This window comes from Rattus norvegicus, chromosome X, assembly GCF_036323735.1.
Source record: "Rattus norvegicus strain BN/NHsdMcwi chromosome X, GRCr8, whole genome shotgun sequence".
Classification (NCBI taxonomy): domain Eukaryota; kingdom Metazoa; phylum Chordata; class Mammalia; order Rodentia; family Muridae; genus Rattus; species Rattus norvegicus.
This window is the reverse complement of record NC_086039.1, coordinates 26270869-26290974: the sequence shown is the minus strand read 5'-3', so window position 1 is coordinate 26290974 and position 20106 is coordinate 26270869. Positions and strand designations below refer to the sequence as shown.

Below are 20106 nucleotides of genomic sequence, written 5' to 3'. Positions count from 1 at the left end.
GGTTTGTGTGAGCCAGGACTTGCTTGATGAGACACTGTTGTGACCTGAAACATCTGTGTAACAGAACTTCTTTACCTGAAGGTAAATCACCTCTTGTGTGGCTCCTCTTGTACTCATCATTTCCTGTTATTTGGAAGATATTTATGATCACAGCATCTTTCAAATGGAATGCCTCACTGTTGGGAAACAAAGGTAAATCTGCAAATAAGTTAAATGAGGTATTTCAAATTGGGTCTGTATGAAGCACATGCATTTACACTATAAGATTCAGACATGAGAAGGGCCAGATACAACTAGGCTATCATATTTGTGTGGAAGGCAGCATTTTCTACCTGTCTTTGGTTGTTATCAAAATTCACTGCTTCTGCAGACTACTGCTATAGATCTGTCTTTGTAAGTAAGAAGGTGTGAATAGGGTATTTCTGGGGCCACAATCAATTGGAATCTATATTCATGTTGTAACTTTTTAAATGGTATAGTTGCGATTTTCTCCAAATTTGGAAGCACATGTCACAGAAACTATCCAGTATTGGACACCTGGGAGAAAAAATTTCTACACAGCAAGATCCTGTTTTTGTACCTTTAGAAAATTTGCATGGACAGTAGCAATGAAATTTACCACATACTTGGTAGCTGCAAACATTTTCCCCCTTTGAATTCTTCTCATGTACTCTATGTCATCCCTTAGGAATTAATTTTGTATGAACATTAACATTTACTACCTTCAAACTTGTAAATGGAAGAGAGATCTAAATGAATTTTTGCCTACATTACATGTGGAGTCTTTATTTTTTGCTCAGAGATAAACACAATGTAGTCAGGAAAATTGATATGAAATTATAAAAAAACGGTCACATCCTGAAAGTCTATACTTGTCTATATCATGGGAAATTTATGAAAATATCAAAAATCCTCATGGTTTCCATGAAAATTTTAGATATGGGCCCAAAAGAATGAATTCAGGATCTTTTGGGGTTTCAGCAATCACTTTTCAACTGAGAAATTGCCTTGGCCCAGGTATCTACATCTTTTGGAAGTCAGCATCACTGTCAATTTAATTTTAAAATATTTATAAATTTCTAAAAAGTTTTCCATTTCAGAAAAAGTATATAAGTATAACATTCCACACTGTTATTTTGATCTATTTAGTGTTCCTTTTTGGTATGCATGTTTCTTTTCTTTTTAAAATCACTCTCTTACACTGGGCAGTAACTAAAATTTGCAATTAGAAGAAAAGATAAAAACAAGTATTTGATATTTTATTTAGTTATTAGTAATAGCGTTCCATTTCACAAGCCCAAGAAGGCAAAAAAGACCACTGACATAAGAGTTAGAAGTTTGTTGGTACCATTTACACATATGCACCTCTGGGACTATTAAGTGTGAACAAGCCGTGCTTGTCTAAAATAGCTCTTCAGCTTTTTCTTATTGGTACATTCGTATAGTTTCCTAAACATGAGTATTTGAATTTCACTCTCTCTTTCATGTATAACAAGGGCATAATGATTGTGTAGTTCTGACTGGAGATTTAGGCATATAATACATGTTAAACTCCATGAAGTGTGTATAAATGAGACTCCAAATAATCAAAGCACAGGACAGAACTGTAAAGGTTTGTGTGACCCAGCAGTTGGTTGGTGAGACACTGTTCTTAATGGAAATGTCTGTCTAAAAGAATTTCTTTTCTTAAAGTTGATTCACCTCTTGTGTGATTTCATTTCTGCTCAACATTTCTGGTTGGTTTGAAGATATTTATGATCACAGCATCTTACAAATGGATCACCTCACCCTTGATACACAAAGGTAAAATATTTGTGGGCTTTCAAACTGGGTCAGTATGAAACACATGCATCTACTCCATAGGATTGAGACAAGGGGAGAACAAGTCTGCTAGAACAGCTTATTTGTTTGGCATAGCAGCGTTTCTACCTTTGTATTGTTATAAATGAAACCTCACTGCTCCTACAGTCTACTGCCTCAGATCTGCCTTGATAAATAACAAGATTTGAATAGGAAATTACTGGCAAAACCATCAATTGAAATCATAACTTTTGGCTATAACTTTTCAAGTGTTATAGCTACTGTCTTCTCCAAATTGGGAAGCACATTCCTTGGTAAGTGTAGAGTGGGTACCTGGGATGGATATTTTCCTAACAAATAGATCCTGATTTTAGTACAAACTTCTGCATGGACAGTGGCAATGAGATTTACTACATACCTGTTTCCTGTAAACATTTGGCCCCTTGGTGTTCTTCTCAAGTAACATATGGCATCCCTTGCATCATGGTTTTCAATGAACATTAACACTAACCATTTTCAAAATTTTGAATTTATGACAAATCTAAATGAATTTATGCATATATTACATGTGGGATATATATATATATATATATATACATATATATATATATATATATGCATTGCTAAAAGTTAGACACAAAAAAGTCGGGATAGTTTATATGCAAAAATCAAATTAGGTTCAATTTCTGAAAGTGGACATTTAAATACATTATGAGTAAATTATGGAAATGTGAACAAGCCCTCATGATTTATGCACAGATTTTGGCCATTGCTGCTGAAGAATGATTCCAGGTCTCTTCACAAGTATAGCAATCACTCTTCCACAGAGGATTAGCTTTGGTATAGAAATTTATATATTTTGAAAGTCATTGTCCCTATGCCTTTAATTAAAATTTTGTAAAGATTTTTAAAAATTTTGCATTTCAAAAAATATACAAGAAACATATTCACCTTTTGGCATGCAAATTTTGTGTTCCTATTTGAAAGTGTATTGGTTTGTGTTCAAGTGTCTGTCAAAGCATGTATACATATATAAAACTATACATGTTTCTTATATAGAATTTGTGAATGCATCATTATACCATATCGATTACTTGTCATTTTCCTTTTTCTTTTAGCAGACTTCAGTTTGCAATAGTCATATGATAGTCCTAGAAGGTAATTTAGAAATGATATTGGAAAATTCTTGTTTTTGTTGCTTTGATTTATTTATTGCATTTATGCATTGAATGCAAAGATAATAAAACATATCTTACATATGATAATACATTTTTTCTATTAATTTCAAATGTTAAAATTCTTAGTGGATACAATTTAGTATTTGGCAGATACAATGAAATTTCAAATGAAAACCATTTGGAGATGGGAATCCTCTTATTGTCATGTATTTCCAGGCTTCATATACTGTTACTTGTAGCATGGCGAAAACTACTAATTCATAGACTACTTAAATACAACTATGTGAAAACATGGACAGAGTCTGAGATATTTGTCTTCCATAGGTGGTGAATTTTTTTTCTAGATTCTTATGTGTCCCTGCCTTGACTTAACACTTGTTCAAGATTTACCAATGGAAAGGAGTGCATCTAAAAGCTGTGTGGCTTCCTTATCAGATTATCAGCTTTCATGTTTCAAATACTCATTGCAACCAGCTTATGCTGTGAGATTTTGACAACCATGTTTTACTGTTTCTGTCTTTGGACTGTGAGAAGCATATTACTCTCAACAGTTCAACATCTCTGGGACACTAACCAAGATGCTGTGTATACTCTATTGATTCAGTTGAAATATTTCAACTGGATTTTTGGATGCACAAGACCTGATAGTATGGGTCATTTTTATGAAGCCCATGGTTCTGGTTTTCATTGCAATGGCCATCAAAATCAACTGCATGAAATACCCATTTGTGGACATGCAGATATATTTCTATGAGATCTCTGTCTCAATTTTGTCAGTTAACACTATGTTCAAATTTGTTTCTGTGACACGGAACCACATAGTGATGTTTATGGTCAAACCAATCTCTACTTTTCATCTGATTTTGCTGTTAAGAAAGAAGCTTTAAGTCTCTACTCCCAGACCCGGTGAGAGAGAGACCCAACCGCCTGGTCAGGTGGGCACTCCTGAGGCTGCAGAGCGGAAGAGACCACCAACACTGCTCACCCCTGCCCACATCCCTGGCCCAAGAGGAAACTGTATAAGGCCTCTGGGCTCCCGTGGGGGAGGGCCCAGGAGCAGCAGGACACCTGCCAGAGACACCGCCAGACCCTGAAGGAAACAGACCGGATAAACAGTTCTCTGCACCCAAATCCCGTGGGAGGGAGAGCTAAACCTTCAGAGAGGCAGACAAGCCTGGGAAACCAGAAGAGACTGCTCCCTGCACACACATCTCGGACGCCAGAGGAAAAAGCCAAAGACCATCTGGAACCCTGGTGCACTGAAGCTCCCGGAAGGGGCGGCACAGGTCTTCCTGGTTGCTGCCGCTGCAGAGAGCCCCTGGGCAGCACCCCACGAGCGAACCTGAGCCTCGGGACCACAGGTAAGACCAAATTTTCTGCTGCAAGAAAGCTGCCTGGTGAACTCAAGACACAGGCCCACAGGAACAGCTGAAGACCTGTAGAGAGGAAAAACTACACGCCCGAAAGCAGAACACTCTGTCCCCATAACTGACTGAAAGAGAGGAAAACAGGTCTACAGCACTCCTGACACACAGGCTTATAGGACAGTCTAGCCACTGTCAGAAATAGCAGAACAAAGTAACACTAGAGATAATCTGATGGCGAGAGGCAAGCGCAGGAACCCAAGCAACAGAAACCAAGACTACATGCCATCATCGGAGCCCAATTCTCCCACCAAAACAAACATGGAATATCCAAACACACCAGAAAAGCAAGATCTAGTTTCAAAATCATATTTGATCATGATGCTGGAGGACTTCAAGAAAGACATGAACACACTTAGGGAAGCACAGTAAAACATTAATAAACAAGTAAAAGCCTACAGAGAGGAATCGCAAAAATCCCTGAAAGAATTCCAGGAAAACACAATCAAACAGTTGAAGGAATTAAAAATGGAAATAGAAGCAATCAAGAAAGAACACATGGAAACAACCCTGGATATAGAAAACCAAAAGAAGAGACAAGGAGCTGTAGATACAAGCTTCACCAACAGAATACAAGAGATGGAAGAGAGAATCTCAGGAGCAGAAGATTCCATAGAAATCATTGACTCAACTGTAAAGATAATGTAAAGCGGAAAAAGCTACTGGTCCAAAACATACAGGAAATCCAGGACTCAATGAGAAGATCAAACCTAAGGATAATAGGTATAGAAGAGAGTGAAGATTACCAGCTCAAAGGACCAGTAAATATCTTCAACAAAATCATAGAAGAAAACTTCCCTAACCTAAAAAAAGAGATACCCATAGACATACAAGAAGCCTACAGAACTCCAAATAGATTGGACCAGAAAAGAAACACCTCCCGTCACATAATTGTCAAAACACCAAACGCACAAAATAAAGAAAGAATATTAAAAGCAGTAAGGGAAAAAGGTCAAGTAACATATAAAGGGAGACCTATCAGAATCACACCAGACTTCTCGCCAGAAACTATGAAGGCCAGAAGATCCTGGACTGATGTTATACAGACCCTAAGAGAACACAAATGCCAGCCCAGGTTACTGTATCCAGCAAAACTCTCAATTAACATTGATGGAGAAACCAAGATATTCCATGACAAAACCAAATTTACACAATATCTTTCTACAAATCCAGCACTACAAAGGATAATAAATGGTAAAGCCCAACATAAGGAGGCAAGCTATACCCTAGAAGAAGCAAGAAACTAATCGTCTTGGCAACAAAACAAAGAGAATGAAAGCACACAAACATAACCTCACATCCAAATATGAATATAACGGGAAGCAATAATCACTATTCCTTAATATCTCTCAATATCAATGGCCTCAACTCCCCAATAAAAAGACATAGATTAACAAACTGGATACGCAATGAGGACCCTGCATTCTGCTGCCTACAGGAAACACACCTCAGAGACAAAGACAGACACTACCTCAGAGTGAAAGGCTGGAAAACAACTTTCCAAGCAAATGGTCAGAAGAAGCAAGCTGGAGTAGCCATTCTAATATCAAATAAAATCAATTTCCAACTAAAAGTCATCAAAAAAGATAAGGAAGGACACTTCATATTCATCAAAGGAAAAATCAACCACGATGAACTCTCAATCCTAAATATCTATGCCCCAAATACAAGGGCACCTACATACGTAAAGGAAACCTTACTAAAGCTCAAAACACACATTGCACCTCACACAATAATAGTGGGAGATTTCAACACCCCACTCTCATCAATGGACAGATCATGGAAACAGAAGTTAAACAGTGATGTCGACAGACTAAGAGAAGTCATGAGCCAAATGGACTTAACGGATATTTATAGAACATTCTATCCTAAAGCAAAAGGATATACCTTTTTCTCAGCTCCTCATGGTACTTTCTCCAAAATTGACCATATAATTGGTCAAAAAACGGGCCTCAACAGGTACAGAAAGATAGAAATAATCCCATGCGTGCTATCGGACCACCAGGGCCTAAAACTGGTCTTCAATAACAATAAGGGAAGAATGCCCACATATACGTGGAAATTGAACAATGCTCTACTCAATGATAACCTGGTCAAGGAAGAAATAAAGAAAGAAATTAAAAACTTTTTAGAATTTAATGAAAATGAAGATACAACATACTCAAACTTATGGGAAACAATGAAAGCTGTGCTAAGAGGAAAACTCATAGCGCTGAGTGCCTGCAGAAAGAAACAGGAAAGAGCATATGTCAGCAGCTTGACAGCACACCTAAAAGCTCTAGAACAAAAAGAAGCAAATACACCCAGGAGGAGTAGAAGGCAGGAAATAATCAAACTCAGAGCTGAAATCAACCAAGTAAAACAAAAAGGACCATAGAAAGAATCAACAGAACCAAAAGTTGGTTCTTTGAGAAAATCAACAAGATAGATAAACCCTTAGCCAGACTAACGAGAGGACACAGAGAGTGTGTCCAAATTAACAAAATCAGAAATGAAAAGGGAGACATAACTACAGATTCGGAGGAAATTCAAAAAATCATCAGATCTTCCTATAAAAACCTATATTCAACAAAATTTGAAAATCTTCAGGAAATGGACAATTTCCTAGACAGATACCAGGTATCGAGGTTAAATCAGGAACAGATAAACCAGTTAAACAACCCCATAACTCCTAAGGAAATAGAAGCAGTCATTAAAGGTCTCCCAACCAAAAAGAGCCCAGGTCCAGACGGGTTTAGTGCAGAATTCTATCAAACCTTCATAGAAGACCTCATACCAATATTATCCAAACTATTCCACAAAATTGAAACAGATGGAGCCCTACCGAATTCCTTCTACGAAGCCACAATTACTCTTATACCTAAACCACACAAAGACACAACAAAGAAAGAGAACTTCAGACCAATTTCCCTTATGAATATCGACGCAAAAATACTCAATAAAATTCTGGCAAACCGAATCCAAGAGCACATCAAAACAATCATCCACCATGATCAAGTAGGCTTCATCCCAGGCATGCAGGGATGGTTTAATATACGGAAAACCATCAACGTGATCCATCATATAAACAAACTGAAAGAACAGAAGGACATTATCATTTCATTATATGCTGAGAAAGCATTTGACAAAATTCAACACCCCTTCATGATAAAAGTCCTGGAAAGAATAGGAATTCAAGGCCCATACCTAAACATAGTAAAAGCCATATACAGCAAACCAGTTGCTAACATTAAACTAAATGGAGAGAAACTTGAAGTAATCCCACTAAAATCAGGGACTAGACAAGGCTGCCCACTCTCTCCCTACTTATTCAATATAGTTCTTGAAGTTCTAGCCAGAGCAATCAGACAACAAAAGGAGATCAAAGGGATACAGATCGGAAAAGAAGAGGTCAAAATATCACTATTTGCAGATGACATGATAGTATATTTAAGTGATCCCAAAAGTTCCACCAGAGAACTACTAAAGCTGATAAACAACTTCAGCAAAGTGGCTGGGTATAAAATTAACTCAAATAAATCAGTTGCCTTCCTCTATACAAAAGAGAAACAAGCCGAGAAAGAAATTAGGGAAACGACACCCTTCATAATAGACCCAAATAATATAAAGTACCTCGGTGTGACTTTAACCAAGCAAGTAAAAGATCTGTACAATAAGAACTTCAAGACCCTGAGGAAAGAAATTGAAGAAGACCTCAGAAGATGGAAAGATCTCCCATGCTCATGGATTGGCAGGATTAATATAGTAAAAATGGCCATTTTACCAAAAGCAATCTACAGATTCAATGCAATCCCCATCAAAATACCAATCCAATTCTTCAAAGAGTTAGACAGAAAAATTTGCAAATTCATCTGGAATAACAAAAAACCCAGGATAGCTAAAGCTATCCTCAACAATAAAAGAACTTCAGGGGGAATCACTATCCCTGAACTCAAGCAGTATTACAGAGCAATAGTGATAAAAACTGCATGGTATTGGTACAGAGACAGACAGATAGACCAATGGAATAGAATTGAAGACCCAGAAATGAACCCACACACCTATGGTCACTTGATTTTTGACAAAGGAGCCAAAACCATCCAATGGAAAAAAGATAGCATTTTCAGCAAATGGTGCTGGTTCAACTGGAGGGCAACATGTAGAAGAATGCAGATCGATCCATGCTTATCACCCTGTACAAAGCTTAAGTCCAAGTGGATCAAGGACCTCCACATCAAACCAGACACACTCAAACTAATAGAAGAAAAACTAGGGAAGCATCTGGAACACATGGGCACTGGAAAAAATTTCCTGAACAAAACACCAATGGCTCATGCTCTAAGATCAAGAATCGACAAATGGGATCTCATAAAACTGCAAAGCTTCTGTAAGGCAAAGGACACTGTGGTTAGGCAAAACGGCAACCAACAGATTGGGAAAAGATCTTTACCAATCCTACAACAGATAGAGGCCTTATATCCAAAATATACAAAGAACTCAAGAAGTTAGACCGCAGGGAAACAAATAACCCTATTAAAAAATGGGGTTCAGAGCTAAACAAAGAATTCACAGCTGAGGAATGCCGAATGGCTGAGAAACACCTAAAGAAATGTTCAACATCTTTAGTCATAAGGGAAATGCAAATCAAAACAACCCTGAGATATCACCTCACACCAGTGCGATTGGCTAAGATCAAAAACTCAGGTGACAGCAGATGCTGGCGAGGATGTGGAGAAAGAAGAACACTCCTCCATTGTTCGTGGGATTGCAGACTGGTAAAACCATTCTGGAAATCAGTCTGGAGGTTCCTCAGAAAATTGGACATTGAACTGCCTGAGGATCCAGCTATACCTCTCTTGGGCATATACCCAAAAGATGCCTCAACATATAAAAGAGACACGTGCTCCACTATGTTCATCGCAGCCTTATTTATAATAGCCAGAAAATGGAAAGAACCCAGATGCCCTTCAACAGAGGAATGGATACAGAAAATGTGGTACATCTACACAATGGAATATTACTCAGCTTTCAAAAACAACGAGTTTATGAAATTCGTAGGCAAATGGTTGGAACTGGAAAATATCATCCTGAGTGAGCTAACCCAATCACAGAAAGACATACATGGTATGCACTCATTGATAAGTGGCTATTAGCCCAAATGCTTGAATTACCCTTGATCCCTAGAACAAAGGAAACTCAAGACGGATGATCAAAATGTGAATGCTTCACTCCTTCTTTAAATGAGGAAAAAGAATACCCTTGGCAGGGAAGGGAGAGGCAAAGATTAAAACAGAGACTGAAGGAACACCCATTCAGAGCCTGCCCCACATGTGGCCCATACATATACAGCCACCCAATTAGACAAGATGGATGAAGCAAAGAAGTGCAGACCGACAGGAGCCGGATGTAGATCGCTCCTGAGAGACACAGCCAGAATACAGCAAATATAGAGGCGAATGCCAGCAGCAAACCACTGAACTGAGAATAGGTCCCCTATTGAAGGAATCAGAGAAAGAACTGGAAGAGCTTGAAGGGGCTCGAGACCCCAAAAGTACAACAATGCCAAGCAACCAGAGCTTCCAGGGACTAAGCCACTACCTAAAGACTATACATGGACTGACCCTGGACTCTGACCCCATAGGTAGCAATGAATATCCTAGTAAGAGCACCAGTGGAAGGGGAAGCCCTGGGTCCTGCTAAGACTGAACCCCCAGTGAACTAGTCTATGGGGGGAGGGCGGCAATGGGGGGAGGGTTGGGAGGGGAACACCTATAAGGAAGGGGAGGGGGGAGGGGGATGTTTGCCCGGAAACCGGGAAAGGGAATAACACTCGAAATGTATATAAGAAATACTCAAGTTAATAAAAAAAATAATAAATAAAAAAAAAGCAAAAAAAAAAAAAGAAAGAAGCTTTAAGAAGCAAACAGTCATGGATTGGCAGGATTAATATAGTAAAAGTGGCCATTTTACAAAAAGCGATCTACAGATTCAATGCAATCCCCATCAAAATACCAAACCATTTCTTCAGACAGTTAGACAGAAAAATTTGCAAATTCATCTGGAATAACAAAAAAAACCCAGGATAGCTAAAACTATTCTCAAAAATAAAAGGACTTCTGGGAAATCACTATCCCTGAACTCAAGCAGTATTACAGAGCAATAGTGATAAAAACTGCATGGTATCGGTACAGAGACAGACAGATAGACCAGTGGAATAGAATTGAAGACCCAGAAATGAACCCACACACCTATGATCACTTAATTATTGACAAAGGAGCCAAAACCATCCAATGGAAAAAAAAAAGATAGCATTTTTAGCAAATGGTGCTGGTTCAACTGGAGGTCAGTGTGTAGAAGAATGCAGATCGATCCATGCTTATCACCCTGTACAAAGCTTAAGTCCAAGTGGAACTAGGACCTCCATATCAAACCAGATACATTCAAACCAATAGAAGAAAAAGTGGGGAAGCATCTCAAACACATGGGCACTAGAGAAAATTTCCTGAACCAAACACCAATGGCTTATGCTCTAAGATCAAGAATTGGCAAATGGGATCTCATAAAACTGCAAAGATTCTGTAAGGCAAAGGACACTGTTGTTAGGACAAAATTACAACCAACAGGTTGGGAAAAGATCTTTACCAATCCTGCAACAGATAGAGGGCTTATATACAAAATATACAAAGAACTCAAGAAGTTAGACCACAGGGAGACAAATAACCGTATTAAAAAAATGGGGTTCAGAGCTAAACAAAGAATTCACAGCTGAGGAATACTGAATTGCTGAGAAACACCTATAGAAATGTTCAACATCTTTAGTCATAAGGGAAATTCAAATCAAAACAACCCTGAGAATACACCTCACACCAGTGAGAATGGCTAAGATCAAAACCTCAGGTGACAGCAAATGCTGGCGAGGATGTGGAGAAAGAGGAACACTCCTCCATTGATGGTGGGATTGCAGACTGGTACAACCATTCTGAAAATCATTCTGTAGGCTCCTCAGAAAATTAGACATTGAACTACCTGAGGACCCAGCTATACCACTCTTGGGCATATACCCAAAAGATACCCCAGCATATAACAAATACAGGTGCTCCACTATGTTCATAGCAGCCTTATTTATAAATAGCCAGCAGCTGGAAAGAACCCAGATGCCCTTCAACAGAGGAATGGATACAGAAAATGTGGTACATCTACACAATGGAATATTACTCAGCTATCAAAAACAATGACTTTATGAAATCCATAGGCAAATGGATGGAACTAGAAAATATCATCTTGAGTGAGGTAACCCAATCACAGAAAATCACCCATGGTATGCACTCATTGGTAAGTGCCTATTAGCCCAAATGCTTGAATTACCCTAGATGCACAGACCAAAATGTGAATGCTTCACTCCTTCTTTAAAAGGGGAACAATAATACCCTTGGCAGGGAATAGGGAGGCAAAGTTTAGAACAGAGGCAGAAGGAACACCCATTCAGAGCCTGCCCCACATGTGTCCCATACATATACAGCCACCAAACTAGATAAGATGGATGAAGGAAAGAAGTGCGGGCCGACAGGAACTACATGTAGATCTCTCCTGAGAGACACACCCACAATACACCAAATACATAGGCAAATGTTAGCAGCAAACCACTGAACTGAGAACGGGACCCTCGTTGAAGGAATCAGTGAAAGGACTGGAAGAGTTGAAGGGGCTTGAGACCCCATATGAAAAATAATGCCAACCAACCTGAGCTTCCAGGGACTAAGACACTACCCAAAGTCTATACATGGACTGACCCTGGGCTCCAACCTCATAGGTAGCAATGAATAGCCTAGTAAGAGCACCAGTGGAAGGGGAAGCCCTTGTTCTTGCCAAGACTGAACCCCCAGCGAACGTGTTTGTTGTGGGCAGGGTGGTAATGGGGGGAGGATGGAGAGGGGAAGCCCATATAGAAGGGGAGGAGGAGGGGTTAGATGGATGTTGGGCATGAAACCAGGAAGGGGAATAACAATTGAAGTGTAAATAAGAAATACTCAAGTTAATAAAGATAAAAAAAGAAGTAAACATTTACCTGCTGTGTTGCCAGTAGATCTCAGGATATCCACCATGTCACTCTGGTGTGGTCATGTTTCTGTCTGAGATAAGCTATTTAAGACCAGAGAGTCATGTAAAGACCAAGTGTATTTCCATAGAGGCACTTCTAGATGCCTGAAATGGGGCCTTCTGCCTTTATCACATCTGTTAAAATGGTCCCAGAGAAGTTTCTTATTCCTACAGGAAACTCATTTGGCCCTCAACTCACTATAAATAAATTTGTTCTTTATCAAGCTTTACTTGGGTGTGTTTAAGCTTTTTTCATCCTCTATATCTCTTAACTTGTTCATTTTTTAAAATATTTTTCATATCCCAAATCTGAAGCCTACGAAATATTTTCAGATTTTACCCACAGGCAGTAATAGGTAAATATGTATCTCAAATAGAGATTGCTAAAGTAAAGGAAACTTGCCTGGCAAAATCTTTTCTCAAGTTTGTTGATGACTGAGCAATGAAATGTAACCACATTTCTGCGAGGAGAACATCAGGCACAAACAAATACTAAAGGGCTTATATAAAACCTTATGCTTTACAGAATCTTTTCAATTTAATGAAGTTTCATTTGGCCATTGTTGATCTTAGAGCATAAGCCATTGGTGTTCTGTTCACGAAAATTTCCCCAGTGCCCGTAAGTTTGAGGCTGTTCTCCACATTTTCTTCAAATAATTTGAGTGTATCTGGGTTTTATGGAGGCTCTTGATTAGCTTGAACTTGAGGTTTGTACAGGACAATAAGAATGGATCAATTTGCATTCTTCATCATTCTGACTGCCATTTGAATCAGCACCATTTGTTGAAAATTCTGTCTTTTTTCCACTTTAAGTTTTTAGTTCTTTTTCAAAGATAAAGTGACCATAGGTGTGTGAGTTCATTTCTGGATCTTCAATTCTATCACATCGATCTACCTTCCTGTCTCTGTACCAATACCACACAGTTTTTATTATAATTACTCTGTAATACATCTTGAGGTCAGGGATGGTGATTCCCTAGATGTTTTTATAGTGATGACAATAGTTTTTTCTACTCTGGTCCTTTTTGTTATTCCAAATTAATTTTCAAATTGCTTTCAAACTCTATGAAGAATTGTGTTGGAATTTTGATTGGTAATGCATTATATCTGTAGATTGCTTTTGGCAAAATGAACATTTCAAAAACATTAATCATTCCAATCCATGAGCATACGCCATCTTTCCATCTTCTGAGATCTTCCTTAATTTCTTTCTTCAAACACTTGAAGATTTTGTCATAGAGATTTTCACTTGCTTAGTTAGAGTCACACTGAAATATTTTCTATTATTTGTGTCTATCGTGAAGAATGTTGTTTCCCTAATTTTTTTTCTCAGCCTGTTTACCTTTTGAGTAAAGGAAAGATACTAATTTGTTTGAGTTAATTTTATAGCCAACCAGTTTGCTGAAGTTTTTATCTGGTTTAGGAGTTCTCTGGTGAAAATTTTGGGTCACTTAAGTATAGTATCATATCATCTGCAAATAGTGATATTTTGACTTCTTCCTTTCCAATTTATATCCCTTTGACCTCCTTTTGTTGTCTGAATGTTCTGGCTAGGACTTTGAGTACTATTTTGAATAAGTAGGGAGAAAATGGGCAACCATATCTAGTCCCGGATTTTAGTGATATTGCATCAAGATTCTTTCCATTTAATATGATGTCAGCTACTGTCTTGCTGGTGTTATGATGTTTAGGTATGGTTCTTGAATTCATCTTTCTAATACTTTCAATATGAAGGGGTGCTGAATTTTGTCATATGTTTCTCTGCATCTAAAGAGATATTCATGCATTTTTCCTTTGATTTTGTTTATTCAGTTGTATATGTTGATGGATTTCCATATATTGAACCTTTCCTGTAATCCTGGGGTGAAGCCTACTTGATCATGATAGATGACCATTTTGTTATTTTCTTGAATTCAAAGTGCAAGAATCTAATTTAGTAATTTTGCCTCTAAATTCATAAGGGAAATTTGTTTGAAGTTTTCTTTCTTTGTTGGGTCTTTGTGTGGTTTAGTTATAAGCATAAATGTTACTACATGGAAGAAATTGCGTAGTGGTTCTTCAGTTTCTATTTTGTTAAATAGTTTGGACAGTATTGGTATCAGGTCTTCTATGAAGATCTGATAAAATTCTTCAATAACACATCTTGTCCTAGGCTTTTTTTTAGTTAGAAGATTTCAATTACTGCTTATATGGTTTATCTGAACCTGGTTTAACTTTGTTATCTTGTATCTGTCTAGAAAATTGTCCATTTTGTCCAAATTTTCCAGTTTTGTTGAATATAGGCTTTTGTGGTAGGATCTGATGATTTTTTAAATTTCCTCAGATTCTGCTGTTGTGCCTCCCTTTTCATTTCTTACCTTGTTAATTTGCAGACTCTCTCTCTGTGTCCTCTGGTGAGTCTGGCTAAGGGATTATCTATCTTGTTGATTTTCCAAAAGAACCAACTCCTGGTTTTATTGATTCTTTGTGTAGTTATTTTGGTTCTACTTGATTGATTTCATCTCGGAGTCTGATTATTTTCTGCTGTCTACTCCTTTTGATTGTATTTCCTCCTTTTATTCTAGAGCTTTTAGGTGTGCTGTCAAGCTGCTAGTCTATGCTGTCTCAAGTTTCTTTTTGTAGGCAATCAGAGGTATGAATTTTTCTCTTTGTGCTCCTTTCATTTTCTCCTTTAATTTGGGATGTTTTGTGCTTTCATTTTCATTAAATTCTAAAAATTCTTTATTTTTTTCTCTTTATTTCTTCCTTGACTAAGTTATCATTGTTCAGATTCCGTGTGTTTGTGGGCATTCAGTAAATTTTGTTGTTACTGAAGGCCAGTCTTAGTCTGTGATAATCTTATTGGATGCATGGTATTATCTCAATTTTCTTGTATATGATGAGGTCTGCTTTTTCACTGACTATATGTTCATCTACTACATTCCAGGGGAAGCCTCCTGACAGCAATATTGTGTAGTTGGCCTACATAAAAGTAAGAAATATCATCCTGAGTGTGGTAAGTCAGTCAAAAACAAAACAAAACAAAACACATAGTATGCACTTAATGATAAGTGGCTATAAGCCTAAAATCTCACATTACCCAGGATACAAACTACAGACCACATGAAGCTCAAGAAGAAGTATGACCAAAGTGTGGATGCCTCAGTCCTTCTTAGAAGGGGGAACAAAAATATTCATAGAAAGAAATATGGAGACACAGTTTGAAGCAAAGACTGAAGGAAAAGCCATCCAGCGATTGGTCCAACTGGGGATCCAGACCATGTACATTCACTGAACCCAGACAATCTCACTGATGCCAAGAAGTAGAAGCTGACAGGAGCCTGATATAGCTGTCTCCTGAGTGGCACTCTGAGAGCATAGAGAGGTGAATGCTCCCAGCTAACCTTTGAACTGAGAACAGGGTCGCTATTGGAGGAGTTAGAGAAAAGATTGAAGGAGTTGAAGGGATATGCAGCCCCATAATAATAACAATGCCAACCAACCAGCGCTCCCAGGGACAAAATCCCCATCCAGAGAGTACACAGGGATTGACCTATGGCTCTATCCTCATATGTAGCAGAGGATGGCCTTTTGGGCATCAGTGGGAGGAGAAGCCCTTGGCCTGCCAAGGGTCAATGCCCCAGTGTAGGGGAATGTTAGGGCAGGGAGGCAGGAATGGGTGGGTGGGGGAACACCCTCATAGAAGCAGGTGGATGTAGGATGGGATAGGGTGTTTATGGATGGGAAAATGGAAAGGGGGATTATAATCAAAATTTAAATGAAAATAAATCCAATAAAAATACTCAAAAAAACTTATGGAAATCCACCAAAGAAGAATCAAAGTAAATATGAACATATTTGCAAGGAATTTAAATTGGGAGATACCTCCCAGACCAAACATCTTATGCTTTCAATAAACTCCCAGAGGACCAAAATGGGATACATTATTTTGAGCCATAATGAATAGGATTCTATAAACAGTATTCTTCCTGAGATAAAACAAAAAATGTTATTTCAAGGCCATTCATGATTCTCTACAGTGATATATAAGTATGAAAATCTTTGGAGAAAATATTTTTTGTAGTTGAACATGAAGAAATAGAGCTCCTGTTAAATAAAGTTTCACCCACTACTGATTTATATTTATATTAATGAAAATTAGACTGCTTGCTATTGTTAATATCAAACAAATGCCAAACCTGAGAACTACAGCAGTGATTTGCTTGGAGTTGTACTGGTATAATAGTGTCACAAGTGTTATGTAAGTAAACGCCATAATTTAAATGGATTTAAGACCCATTCTATGAGGTGAAACTGATGGAATATTTGCAGAAGTGGAAAAGGGATTGAAATTCAATAGGTATAGAAAACCCATTGCATTATTCTGCTCAAGAAGGATTGAAATAAAATTACTTTTAAAGAAATACTGATATACCCATAGGTTAGTGCCTTCTACATAATGCATCATAGTCGTGTATTAATTAATGTTAAAAATGGGCAGGGGCAGGAATAGAGGAGGCTGATCTGGTATTAGGTGGGGGAATAGGACTGAAGTACTAAGGGCCAGCAGAAATGTACTGAAACAGGCAACCTCAGGAGGTAAGAGATTGGTGTGGGGTAGGGCTCCAGAATATACCAGAGACCTGAGAGGTAAGAGACTTTTGGGACATAAATGCAGGGAACCTTAGGTAAAATAGCCTATAGTGGGGAGATGGAACTTGTAGAGCATAACTCTAGCAGAAAGATAGGGCATCAAGTGAGTGATGGGGTTGCAATCCCACAGTCAAAACTATGACCCATAATTGTTCCTGTCTGAAAGAACTGCAAGGATGGAAATTGAGATGAGCCTGATGAAAAGAAGGTTCAGCAACAGGCCCGAAGTGGGATCCAACTCATTGGGAGGCTCCAAGTTCTGACACTACAGCCAAGCCTATGCAGAGCTCACAAAAAAGGGACCTATCATGACTGCCCTCTGAAAGACCCAACCAAGCACCTGACAAAGTCACATGCAGATACTTGCACTCAACCAATGAACTTTAGCTGCTGACCCCTGTGGTTGAATTAGGGAAAAGCTGGCAGAAGCTTAGGAGGAGTTCGGCTCTATAGGAGGATCAGCAGTCTCAACTAACCTGGACCCTTGAGATTTCTCAGACACTGGATCACCAACCAGGTAGCATACAGCAGCTGAAATGAGACCCTTAACATATATACAATAGAGGACAGCGAGGTCGGGTTGAGTCAAAGAAGACACACATAACCCTCAAGAGACTGGAGGCCCCAGGGAGTTTAGTGTTGTGATGGAGTGGGTGGGGTTGGAACATCCTAGTGGTAAAATAGCATGGGGAGGAAGTATGGGATGTGGAACAGTTGTAGGGTGGACAAGGAGGGGAATAAAATCTGGAGTGTAAAGTAGATAGATAGATAGATAATAAATAAATAAATAAATAAATAAATAAATAAATAAATATGAGACTGAACGGTTGTACTAACAAGCAATCCTAAAAATCAGCACTGTATTAAATAAATAAACAGTAAATAAAAAACAAAATTTTTGCCTAATCCTTTCCCCAAAGATGGAAATTATTTTGCGGAGATGTTACATGCAAGTTTGTTTTCAGGAATGACAAGGAACGGTGGTGCAAGAGCTGTCTTTCAAGGAGGTTAGATTGGGAAGAAGGGATGGCACTGGTGTGTGAAATTATGTTAAGTTAAATAAAGTTTATGATCAGATCTGACTCATGAACTCTTCCTCCATAGTGAGGCCAGGGCATGTATAGGTGACAGAGGAAGTCTTAGTTTCATGTGGTTTTTCACTAAGGGAATCAAGCTAGGGAGTTGCAAGATAAGGTCAAGGTATAGGTCTGTGGAAATTGAAATGAAATTAATGTTTCCCTGGTAATCATGTGGATAATTTCTTTTAAAAAATGAAAAAAAGAGCAGATGTTGTGAAATATGAGGGGTCAAGAACCTAGGTTTAGGAGCTTGGGGATAAGAGTCATTGGAATGGTCAGTGAATTGTGGCAGGTAAAGAAATTTTGAAAGCTACAAATTCAGAAATCAAACTGATAATATTGAGATATGTCAGACAAGATTGATTCTGTGTTGTCCTTTGTCCTGATGCTGTTTTTACTCTCCTGGAGGGGCTGCTGAAAATGTACTCAGGTGCTCTTCTGTGAAGCTTCTCCCCAGTTTAAATGCTCAATAAAGACTAGATCCTGTGATTGGACAGTTGAGAGGAAATGTGGGACAAGAGGACTTTGAGAGATGAGCAGGTAGACTGGAGACAACAAGGGAAGGAGAGAAGGTAGAAGATTATGGAGCCATCATGGAGCAGAAATATGTGGCCAGGACAAAATGCAAGTAGTAAAGGGTTTTGTGCCTGGAAACAAAGTTAGCATAGTGTTAGATCTGCCCAATCTAAGCTTATATCTTATAATCAAAACAAAAAGATTGCATGGTATTTTATATGGGCTTATTGGGCTTGGAAATTCCAATAACAAATTGTTGCATCATCCAGGTCTGGCTTAGAACCCAAGTAACTTGAGATAATCATTCACCTCCTGCAATAGAAACAGCCAAGTCTGTGGTCTACAGCTGAAGCAGTGCATTTTAAATGCTGAGTTGATCAAAGTGGTCTACAGAGAGATACCATGAAGCTCCCTCTCCAAGCCACAAGCAAACCATGGCAATCAGAAGCAGCACCTCAGCCCTGAGCTGGGAATTAGGCTCTGTCAGTGCCTCAAAAAGGTTGTGGTTCCCCGAGTTTAAAGAAGGAACAAGGGCCCTGGGGCCCAGCTGCCTGAGAAGCAGCCCTCAAAACTGAGGATAAACAGCTGAAAATTGCAGTTTATTATTTTCACTTTTTATTGTACATTTTACTAATTTACATTTCAAATGTCATCTCATTTCCCAGTTGACCATCCACAAACTCCCTATCATATCCCCACTCCACACTCCCCTCTGCTTCTTTGAGCGTGCTACCCCACCCACTCCTACCTTACTGCCCTGGTATTTGCTTACACAGGAGCATCAAGCCTTCACAGAATCTAGGGCCTCTCCTTTCACTGGTGCCAGATAAGGCCATCCTCTGCTACTTATGCAACTAGAGCCATGGATGCCTCCATATGTACTTTTTTGTTGGTGGTTTAGACTCTGGGAACACTGGGGCATCTGGTTAGTTAATATTGTTGTTCTTCCTATGGGGTTGCAAAACCCTTCAGCTCCTTCAGCTCCTTTCCCTAATTCCTCCATTGGGGTCTCTATGCTCAGTCCAATGCTTGTCTGTGAGCATCCATATCTGTATTTGTCATTCTCTTGCAGACCCTCTAAGAAGATAACTATATCAGGCTCCTCTCAGCAAGTACTTCTTGGTGTCTGAATATGGGATGGATACTCAGGTGGGGCAGTGTCTGGAGGGCCTTTGCTTCAGTCTCTGTTCCACACTTTCTCCCTGTATTTCCTTTAGACAGGAGCAATTCTGGGTTAAAATGTGTAGATGAGTGGGTGGTCCCATACTTAAATAGGGGGCCTTGCCTAGCCTCTAGATATGGTCTCTACATGTTCTCCCTCCCCTGTGTTGGACATTTCAGCTAACCTCATCCCATTTGGATCCTGGGAGCCTCTTGCTTTCCTGGTATCTGGGACTTTCT

The 20106-nt window shown here is 38.8% G+C and overlaps 1 pseudogene; it reads left to right on the top strand.

Annotated features, from left to right (window-relative positions):
* The first annotated feature begins 1774 nt into the window (after positions 1-1774).
* Positions 1775-20106, top strand: part of LOC100912112 (uncharacterized) — a 58824-nt pseudogene continuing 40492 nt past the window's right edge.